Raw genomic sequence first — 11,485 nt, 5'->3', positions numbered from 1 at the left:
TCCACTGAAAATTTCTATTTTTCCTGGTGAGAGCTGTCAGTGGGGAGGCTATCCTGGAGAAATCCTCTACGAATTTTCTGTAGTAGACTGCTAGTCCCAGAAAGCTTCAGATTTCATGGGCATTCTTAGGTCTTTTCCAATTACTCACAGCCTCTATCTTATTGGGGTCTACCATAATACCATCTTTAGAGATGATGTGACCCAGAATGGATACCTGATCAAGCCAGAATTCATATTTCGTGAACTTGGCTTACAACTGGTTCTGCTGGAGAGTCTGTAGTACTATCTTCAAGTGCTCTGCGTGTTCTTCCTGAGTTCTGGAATAGATAAGAATGTCGTCGATGAACACGATAATAAACTTATTTAAGTATTCTCTGAATACTCTATTCATGAGGTCCATGAAAGTAGCTGGAGCATTCGTCACGCCAAAGGGCATGACTACGAACTCGTAATGTCCGTATCTGGTCCTGAAAGCCGTCTTGGGTATATCATCTTCTTTAACTTTCACCTGGTGATATCCCGATCTGAGGTCTATTTTAGAGAACACTGCTACTCCCTTTAGTTGATCAAACAGGTCATCTATCCTGGGAAGAGGATACATGTTCTTAATAGTGACTTGGTTTAGTGCTCGGTAGTCTATACATAAGCGCATGCTCCCGTCCTTCTTCTTCACAAACAATACAGGCGCTCCCCATGGTGAGTGACTAGAGCGTATGAAGCCCTTGTCGAATAGCTCCTGTAGTTTCTCCTGAAGTTCCTTCAGTTCTGCTGGAGCCATGCGGTAGAGTGCTTTGAAGATGGGATTCGTACCGGGGATGAGCTCTATCTCAAATTCAATCTCCCTATATGGTGCTAGACCTGGTAACTCCTCAGGGAAGACTGCTGGGTAGTCACATACAACTCGGACCTCTTCTAGCTTTTGGTCCTTGTTCTGACTGGTACTGACTACATGTGCTAAGAATCCCTTACATTCCGTATCAAGTAGTTTCTATGCTTTTAGAGCTGAGAGAAACTTCTTGGCTTTTCTCTTTGGTTCTCCGATGTAACCAAACTGCACTCCTGCTTCAGGTTGGAATACAACTTTCTGTTTACGACACTCTATGGAGGCACCATACTTGATCAGAAAATCCATTCCCAAAATGACATCGTAGTCAGCCATATCTAGCACTATCAGATCACCAAAAAGCTCTCTGCCTGCTATAATGACTGACACTGCTTGGAGCCAGTGCTTGGATACCATGATCTCTCCTGAAGGCAATGTTGTCAAAAACTGACCACTAAGTGCATCTGGAGTTAGTGCTAACTTTTCGGCAAATGCCCTAGATATATAAGAATGGGTTGCCCCAGTATCGAACAAGACAGTTGCACTTTGCTGTAAAATACTAATCTGACCTGTAACAACTGTCGAGGAATTCGCTACATCCTCCCTGGTGAGTGAGTAGATCCTCACATTCGTTGTGGCTGAGGGCGCTTCTAGTCTGCCTTGGCCGATGTGTGGACCATCTATAGCAGCCTGCATCCAGTGTAGCTGTGCTGGTTTATCTCCATACTAAATTGGCTGTGGTGGAGGATTGCTGATTTTGTTCGGGCATTGCTTAGCCATATGCCCTTCCTGGCCACATTCGAAACATCCTCGTGTGCCCTTGCGACAAACTCCGGGGTGGAATTTCCCACAAGTAGAACACTTGGGATAGCTAGGCTGTTTACTAGCTGATCCTCCTTTTTGGTAGCTCCCTAGCTTACGTGTATGGCTGGGGTTCCCTTTCCAGTTAGAGCTGTGGCCCTGGTGTTTCTGAGTGCCTGAGCCTCCTTGGCCTTTAGACTCTGAAATGACTTGCTTCTGCTGTTTGATGCTATTCTGGTAATGCTCGGTGGTCAGAGCACTGCTTACTAGTTCTTCTGTAGTTTGCGGCCTGTGAACACCGCTGGCCACATTCATTGCTATTTCCGGCCTTAGCATTTTGAGCATCAACCGGACTCGTTCTCTTTCAGTGCTGACTAATTCAGGGCATAGACGAGCCAGTCTGTTGAATTTCTTCACGGCTTCCTCGACTGAAAGGTTGCCCTGACGAAATTCAGTGAACTCGTCGTAGTGGCGGTTTGTAACCCGCATGTGAAAGAACTCTTCAAAGAATTCTCTCTCGAAGTCGGCCCATGTCATCTGATTCACCGGGCGCTTCGCTTTAATTCTCTCCCACCACATACGTGCGTCTCCTGTTAGGCAGAATGAGGCGCATTTCACATTTTCAAACTCTGGCCAGTCTAGAAGCTCCGTCGTACTTTCCAGTGTTTTGAACCAGGCTTGGGCATCCCATGGTTCACCGGTGTCTGAGAAATTCTCTGACTTGATTTTCTGCCACTGGATCAGGTAAGCTTCTCTCCTTACCCCTGCTGCTGGAGCTACTGGTGCTGCAGGTTGGACTGGTGGAATCTCTATCACCACTGGGGTTGCTACGTTAGGTTCTGGAGTGATAGTGGGAGTGTTCTGCTGGTTAGCCCTTAGGGTGACTATCTCCTGTTGTTGTTCAGCTAGTTGCTTTTGTAACTGAGCCACTACTGCTGCAAGGTCTGGGGGAGGCACTGAGCTACCTGCCTCATGCTGGGGCTCAGTAGCTGGTGTCTTTCTAACTGGGCGCCCTCGTACCATTTTCAAGAGAAATAGAGGACATACATAACTAATACAATCATATTTGCATAACTATTACTATCATGTTAGATGTTATCATATATAAACATGTTTTAGTTATCTATACACATAAAAGCAAAAACATGAATAAAGTGAGAGGTATCCTTACTTGGAAGCTGCAGGTTCAATGCTGATGTGTGTGTGGAGGAAGTATGGAACTTGCTCTGATACCACTCTGTAACGACCTGCCTTCTACTGATGCTAGGCTGCGAGGCCGGACCGTCACATTATGCTGTGCTAAACTATAAGGTGGGGAAAACTGTATTAATTAAAGTCTTACTCAGTTAATGACTATTACAGTCTACAACTTAGATTCAAGACCTCTTCACTGTCGTACATAAGCTAGGGAAGGAGACCTAGACTCCCTACTTGATCAGAAATTGAAATCAAGCACTTTTGGCTAAAATCAGGCATCCCAATCGATCGGTTGATCGACTGGAGCTGTCTGATCGATCCACTATCGATTCAGCGTGCTACTGTGCACGGATGAATTTATGGATCGATCAGCTGATCGATCCAGATTAACTAATCGATCCAGTAATCGATTCAGAAGCTCTCTGTTCGCGAGAGCGATTTCCCGATCGATCTACTGATCGATCCAGCTTGGCCAATCGATCCAGTGATCGATCCAGAGGCTTTCTGTTCACGGAAATTAAATTCCCGATCGATCCATGGCTGATCGATCAGCTGATCGACTCACCAGCTCTCTGTACGCGGCAGGTCATCTCCCAATCGATCGGCTGATCGATTGGGAACCCTCCAATCGATCAGTGGATCGATTGGAGCTCTGATTTCTGCCGCGTTTCAATATCTGGTGTTGAATGTAGACGTATCACTAATAAAAACACTAACTCTTACTGACAGGTCATGAATCATAACTTACCGACTATCATCAAGGTAACTAGAAATCTAAACATAACTTAGTGCACACAATTTATAACTCCTGACGCTAGATATGCTAAAGGTGCAGAAAAGTGATAACATAAGTAGATGCTAAGTTTTAACAGTTGTAGTTCTTCCAAGGATCTTTATTCCATGTTCCTCTTCCACACACATCTTGGTTGCATTGACCTCCAGCCTCCGCTAATCTATCTTTCCTTTGCCTCTATTTGCAGTATAAGGAAAAATGCATCTGTAAGCTTAGGAGCTTAGTAAGAAACCATATACCTCACAAAAACATGCATTTGAGAAATCATGCTTTTTTAAAGATGCTATGCTGATATGCAAGTTGAAAATCATATTAGAAATACTAGAACATGGCACATGAGCAAAGAAATCATGACAATCAAGAACTAAATATAAAGCTATCTGCTATATCTATAGAAAACCAAACTGAAGCTAAGCTGAATTCATTTATCTGTTTCGTGAAGTTTGAAAACTATTTTCATAAATAGATAAAAATACTAATCATGCTGCTGATGGGCCCGACAACTGTACTTGCTATGCACGCATCCCTAACTAGACCCGGGGTTGCAAGACTCGAATTTAGTAGGGTTTACTAGGTTATCTAAACCTAGGGACGACTGTGGGAGCCCAACCCAAGGACAACTGAAGTCTAGTACAGAGCCTCTGATAAAGTAAAATACTATTTATAAACTGATTTATCTTAACTTGCGTTTACTAGGTTATCTGAACCTAGAACTAGGTTGTCTAAACCTAGAGGCGACTGTGGGAGCCCACCCATTGGACCGTAGTCCCATATAAGCTGAAGCAAGGCTAAGTATACTATTTAAATGCATTTACAGCATTTAACTAACTATTAAAATACCTACAGGGGCATTTAGCTGTGCTACCATTTCATCGAGCACTTGTTGTGCAATAATTCACACCCTACGTACCGATGGATTTGTATATGACAGAACTAAAGCATAAAAACATACAAATAGCTACTTATACTGCAGGTGAGGGGTTACTCACATCCTGTGCTAGTTTTTCCTTACAAACCGATCGCTAGGTTTTCCGGAGAAGAGATCTCTTCGACGATCTTCTTGCGTCTATGCGTTCTTCTCGCGGAGGGGAGCGTCCTCGTGCCGGAATTGTCGCCAGAAGGTGCTCCTATGGCCCTTGGGACGGAACCCTAGGCTTCTTGGGCTTGGGGCACCGAGAGGGTGAGGAGAAGAGGGGTTTCGGCGGTGAGGGTTTGAGGGAGAAGAGAATTGACGATCAAGATAACAACTCTCCACTTAATTTCCCTATTTATATTAACTAATTAATACACCCCTAACTAAACCTTAAATATAATTGTTCTCCTTTACTTTCAGCACACCCTTGCTGGAGCCCCTTGGTTATTAGAGTCATCTATAAGGCGTAGAGTCTAATAGGTCTCGGGTTCGATTCCCGCTTAGGCTGTTTTATGCCCTTATTTATTTTTTCTACTTCGGCTATTCTAAAAATTCCAGAAAAATATTCTAAAATTCCAGAAAAATAAAAGAATATTTCTAAAATAAATTTGTGAATTTTCGAGCGTTACAGCTGCAATTCCATCCTTTGTCTTTCCTGGCATATCAAGTAATGTACTAATCAAACTTTCACAAACATTTTTCTCTATGTGCATCACATCAAGAACATGGTGAACATGCAGATCTGTCCAATACTCAAGTTCAAAGAATATCGATTTCTTTTTCCAACAGGAATTACCATCATTTTCCTTTGATTGAAGATTTGCTCTCATTTTTCCCCATCGACATGTAATTCTTTCTACTTTTTTAAAACTTCATTGTTGCTTAGTGGTTTTGGGGTCATAGTAAAGTCTTGTGTCCCATCAAATGTCTTCTTCTGCCTTCGATAAGGATGATCTCTATGAAGAAACTGTCTATGACCTGTAAATGACATTTTTTTACTGTGCTTCAACCTTTTTGCACAAGTTTTCTCACCACAGATAGGGCATGCTTGATATCCTTTTACAGTGCATCCTGCTAGGTTTCCATATGCCAGAAAATCATTAATTGTCCACAATAGGACAACTCTAAGTAAGAATCTTTCTTCTCGGTGTGCATCATATGCTTCAACACCAACTTCCCATAATTCTTTTAAATCATCAATCAAAGGTGCCAAGTACACATCAATGTCATTTCCTGGCTGTTTAGGACTAAAAATCAACAATGTGAGCATCATATATTTTCTCTTCATACACAACTATGGAGGAAGATTATAGGTGATCATTATAACGGGCCAACAACTATATGTAGAACTCATCAAACTTTGAGGATTGATCCCATCAGCTGCTATGACCAATCTTAGATTTCTTATCTCAGAAGCAAAATCTGGTCAATTATGATCCACAAGTCTCCAACAAGGTGCATCAGCTGGATGTCACATATAGGCATCACATACTCTTGTATTAGCATGCCAAGTTAACTCCTTAGATATTTCCTTACTCCGAAACATTCTTTGAAATCTAGGAATAGGAGGAAAGTACCATAAAATCTTTGCAGGGACTCCTTCAATTATCCTAGAATTCTTGGCCAACTTCCACCTTGACAACCCACAAGTAGGACAATTGGTAAAATCCTCATACTCCTTCCAGTATAAGACACAATCATTAGGGCAAGTATGTATTTTCTTATAAGTCATCCCCATTGCACATAAGCTTTTCTTTGCATCATATAAAGATAAAGGTAATTCATTGTCAACGGGAAGCATTTCTCCAAACAAGATAAGTAGTTCAGTAAAGCTATTATCACTCCAACTATATTTCGCTTTCAAGTTATATAATTGCACAATCACAGATAACTTTATAAATTTAGTACACCCAGTATATAGAGGTTTCTCAACATCCTCAAGTAATTTTATAAATTGATCTAGATTCTTTGAACTTTCATATGCAGCGTGTACCATGTCTATAGGTTTATCAGCAAAATAGTTTTCACTTTCTTCAGCTGCATCATTCTCTTTCTTTAAATCTCCTAATATAGATTCTTCCCCATGCCATATCCATTTTTTGTATGTTAAGTCTATACCATTATAGTACACATGTGCCCTTATGCTGTTAATATTATTGTTCCATAGATTGCCACATTTCGTACAAGGACAAGGTATACTAGTAGGATTAGTAGCATGTTGCAGCGCAAATTGCAAGAAAGATTCTAGTCCAAGTTCAAACTCATGTGATAATTTATCCTTTTCCATCCATGCTTTGTCCATTTTGTTGTACTAATGAATCTAAAATCAATAAAAAATATCAAGACAATTACAACAATGAGCCATATTACATACTATTTCATATTTTCAGAATCAACAATTAACTTAGTAGCGACAATGAGCCATATGACAAACAAAATTTGTACTTCATCATTATACCAATAAATAAACTATGAGTCATTCATGAATCATCACCTAAACCCTAAACCGTATTAGGAACTATTCAGATGGATTCAGAAATTCACAAAATCCTATAGAAACAACAACAACAAAAAGAGGTAAATTTATAAACCAGAAAACATGACATTTCAGTGAAAAGAATTAGCATAGACATAAAAGAAACTTGATAGTTCAAGGAATACATAAAACCAACTTAGCAACAGAAAATAACAACTCCTCAATCTGGCAAACAAAAATGATAAAATCAACTTAGGGTAGTGTTTGAGAAATTTCATCAAACACATTGCATGCATCAATCAATTAATACTTGCAATCAAGAGATCAAGAAGATAAAACTGTCGAAGATGAGGAAGGACTTCAGTAGCGATAATGGATAAAGGAAAAACCTCGATCTAGGAAGGGGAAGAGGGAGATGAGGCTGAGAGAGATGGCCGGATGGCCAGCGGCGAGGAGGAAAGTGGTGGTGGCGTCGCGACGGTATACAGTGGACGACACGATATAGGTTTAGGTTTGGAGGGAAGAGTGAAGTGTTGCAAATTTTGGCTAAGTATTGGTAGAAAAATTAAATTATTTTATTTTGGTTCATTAATACCACTTTTAACAATGGTTTTTTACTATCCGATTTCATAGATAGAACAAGGAAGCTATCATAGACACCGGATTTTTAAAACCATTGTTAAAATCAACGTCTATTAATGAAAAAAGACGCTCATAGACATCGGCTAAAAAAATCGATGTCTATGAGCGAAAATCTGTGCTCATAGACACCGATTTTTGGAAAAATCGGTATAAAATACTCAAAGACATCAGAATTTGCTTAAAACCGCTGTTGTTTCACCGATGTCTATGAGAGTTTTTCTTGTAGTGAAAGTTAATTTAATAATTGGGTTTATTACTTTGCTTAATTTTAATTAAGTTGAATTAAATTTTAATTATTTAAATTAAGTTTGATTATTTATTAAGTTTATTAGTTTAATTCAGGTTAAGTTACAATTATTTAATTTTACTTAATATTTGAGTTGATGTTTAAACTTATTTAGTTAAGGTAATAATTAAGTTGTTTATTATATTAAGTTATGTTGTTTTGGTTAAGTTATTTTAATTAAATAAGTTTATGTTTAATCTTTAATTATGAATTAAGTTTGAATTAAATTATTTTTAGTTTATTAATTAAGTTAAGTTTAATTAAATTAATTAGTTTCATATTTTGTTTTAACTAAATGCGGTTAAATTAGATTAATTAAATTAATTAACTTTAGATTAAACTAACTTATTTGAGTTGTTAAATTGATGTTTAATTTTACTTATGAAATAATTTTGGGTTAATTAATTTAGACTTTTAAATTAAAGTTTTGATTAATTAAGTTAATTAAGTTGTTTAGAATTAATTAATTAGAATAATTAGTTAAATTTGATTAAAATAGTTTAATTGATTAAGTTGATTCAGTAGATTAGTTAAAATAATTAATTAGATTAAATTGATTAATTATAAAATTGATTATTTAATTAAATCCTAGATCTATCTCACCCATTTCTAGGGTTTTCAATCGGTGTGCTTTATAGAATTTGTGAGATGGCTCTTAATTTAATCTTTATTAGTTTGAATTTTAAAGATTGATTGCCATTTGATTTATATTCAAGTTTAATAGTTGACTAACTAAGTGCCCATTTTAGGTTTCAGTTTTTAGGCTGTGACGAGGTTCATGAACTTTCTTGGGTACCATAGCAATGAGGACTTTCTAGACAAAGCTGATTCATGAAATTAAACACTTAGCTAATCAATTTAGAAATTGTATTCTAACTAGTATAGGATGTGGAGATATAGCTTCGATTAATTCCACTTAGCTAAGTTAATGAAGTAGGATACGTCTTACTCCACTTGACTCTCTAGACCAAGTTTCCCTAATGTATTATCATCTTGCCCCACCTTGGTATTAGGTTGAGCAAGTGTCAAGCAAGCCTATTTTCCTTAACTAATCATTCTAATTTAAGCAATAATAAAAATTGAGTATGCATTTTAAGAAAAAAAAACAACCAATCAATTTATCTAATAATAAAAATATTTTTCTGATTGGCTTCCCATTGAGCATGTCTTAGATAAGATCTATCCAAAACATGTACATGTTTTTGAGAGACTCAATACTGGTTCGGTTCGACTTGATTTGTCAAATTAATTTTATGAACCCATGATTGGATTCTAGGTTTATTTCGATTAACTAATGACATGAAAGATTTGTTTTGACTGATTTTCACTTTAAATCCAAGTCCAGTTTAGTTGTACACAACTTACTAAACCCCAAGAAGCATGTCAATGCCCTTGAATTGAATCTGATGGAGAACTTTTCCAGTGAACCTTTAAGTTTCGTAACCTGATATTTTATATTGAAATTTTCTTCCTCAAGTTGTTGGACTTTAGTTGAGGTTCCATCTTGAACCTGATCAATTACTAAACTTGGGTTAGTTTATTCCTTGAGGAGTTCAACCTCCATTAGAAGCAACTTAACCTGATTATTGGATTTTTCTAATTCACTATTCAAGTAAGAAATTATGCTAAGGGTTGTACATGTTTGAGTAGGGTTGTTTTGCCTCAAGTTGAAGTTATTGATAATGTCTACTTGTTCAATTAGGGGTGCAGGAGTAGCTCCAAGTTGACAATTGTTCATTGTATGTCCTATCAAATCACAAATCTCACAAGATGTATTAGTTATGTTCACCAAATTGACATGGAAAGAATCAAACCTTTTGGTGAGCACATCCATCTTTGCTGCGATTAGATCATGGGTATTCACATCATACTTACCAGTGACCTTCATGGGGTTACCTCGTTTAGTTGTCCATTGGTGGTGGTTGAGTGCTATGCTTTCTATGATGTTGTAGGTTTCATCCAATCTCTTGTTCATCAATGGTCCACAAGCTGCGGAGTCTAAAGTTACCTTTACTGCATAAGATATTCTATTGTAAAAGGTGTGGATAATCAACCACTTCTCTAGTCTATGATATGGGCATTGTTGCAACAGTCCCTTGAATCTGTCCCATGCCTCTAATAAGGACTCTCTATTTTTCTACATGAAACTCATGATGAGGTGTCTCAAGTGTGCTATTTTTCTTGGAGGAAAGTATTTATCAAGGAACCATTATTTGCATTGATCCCATGTGGAGATGTTGTCCGACAAAAGTGAATGGAGCCAAGCTTTCGCTTTGTTCCTCAATGAGAAAGGGAATAGAAGCAACTTGATTACATCTATAGAGGAACTGTTATATTTTAAAGTTGCAGAAATATCTAAAAATACCTCCAAGTGCATATTCGGATCTTCCATGGGTGTGCCTCCAAATTAATTTTGTTGGACCATATGTATCAATGAAGGCTTCAACTCAAAGTTTTTGGCATCGATTGGAGGCATTATGATGTTAGACCTCAGTCCTATGGTGTTAGGAGCAGTGTAATCCTTCATAGGCTAGTTCTCGTTGTTGGCCATGTTTGGGGTTGCTTGTGTTTGCTCCGCCTCTAGTTGCTTTTGTAGGTTTGCCTTTTATGGAAGGTCTGTCAATTTTAAAATCGATCAGTAGAAGATATCCTCATGATTTGTAGAAAAGAAAATAAATCTAGATTAACCAAATCATGATCAAACTAATATCAATTTTGACATAGCCTCCGACAATAACAACAAAAATTTGATGGGAGAAATCCTAAAGTGCACGACTGTCATCAAGTAATAAAGTATCAATCCTACAGGGACTGTAAAATCAAATACCAATAAGAATCATGAAGGAGACTATCTAATGAAATTGAAATGACAAAAGTCAAGAGAAAGAAAACGAATCAAGAAAACATGAGGAGTTTTAGGAGAAATTTGATCTTGGGGAGCAATTCTAGGATTTCGATTTCGACATGACGATTGTTGACACTCTAAACACTATTCACTCTCTTACCTCACTATTTATACACATGAAGGTGGTCTGTTCTAAGGTAACCAATATAAACTTTTAGAATTATACTGGCATGTTCATTCAAAGGCTACGCATACTTTAAAGGTAACCACACTAATGTGACATCTTTCTTAGGGAGGATCCTATCATGATGCCCTATGGTCCTCTAGGCATTATCTCCTACTACATGATGCTGAATTCGGATAAACCCATTAAGCTCAATGATAGCCAATGGTGCTATCGTGAGCTTTTGGACTACTTTTGTGAACAACCCCTCACGTCTCGGTCATTATGGGTTGGAGAGTTGAGTTCACCTTTAGGACATTCCTCATGTTCCGTGGGATATGAAGATGCATGGTTAGTATCATAATCATGTATGCATAATAAAATTGAATTATAGATAAACACATTATATGGCAAAGAAAGACAAATAGAAAAATATAATGAATGCCGACAATACATTGGGCTACTCCCTCATCCTATAATTAAGAGTAGTACTCCATGAAGATGGAGTTATAACTAAAAAACAAAGAGAAAGACATTCTATAGTAT

At 37.8% G+C, this 11,485-nt stretch overlaps 1 non-coding gene across 1 annotated transcript; it reads left to right on the top strand.

Moving 5' to 3' along the window:
* Positions 1–9,994: 9,994 nt before the first annotated feature.
* LOC122044648 lies at positions 9,995–10,102 on the top strand. The gene has a single exon (XR_006129677.1). It is a non-coding gene; the product is annotated as a small nucleolar RNA R71 (small nucleolar RNA).
* The last annotated feature ends 1,383 nt before the right edge of the window (positions 10,103–11,485 follow it).

This window comes from Zingiber officinale, chromosome 2A, assembly GCF_018446385.1.
Source record: "Zingiber officinale cultivar Zhangliang chromosome 2A, Zo_v1.1, whole genome shotgun sequence".
In the NCBI taxonomy this organism is placed as follows: Eukaryota; Viridiplantae; Streptophyta; class Magnoliopsida; order Zingiberales; family Zingiberaceae; genus Zingiber; species Zingiber officinale.
Note: the sequence above shows the minus strand (reverse complement) of the source record. Positions and strands in the feature narration are given on the sequence as shown.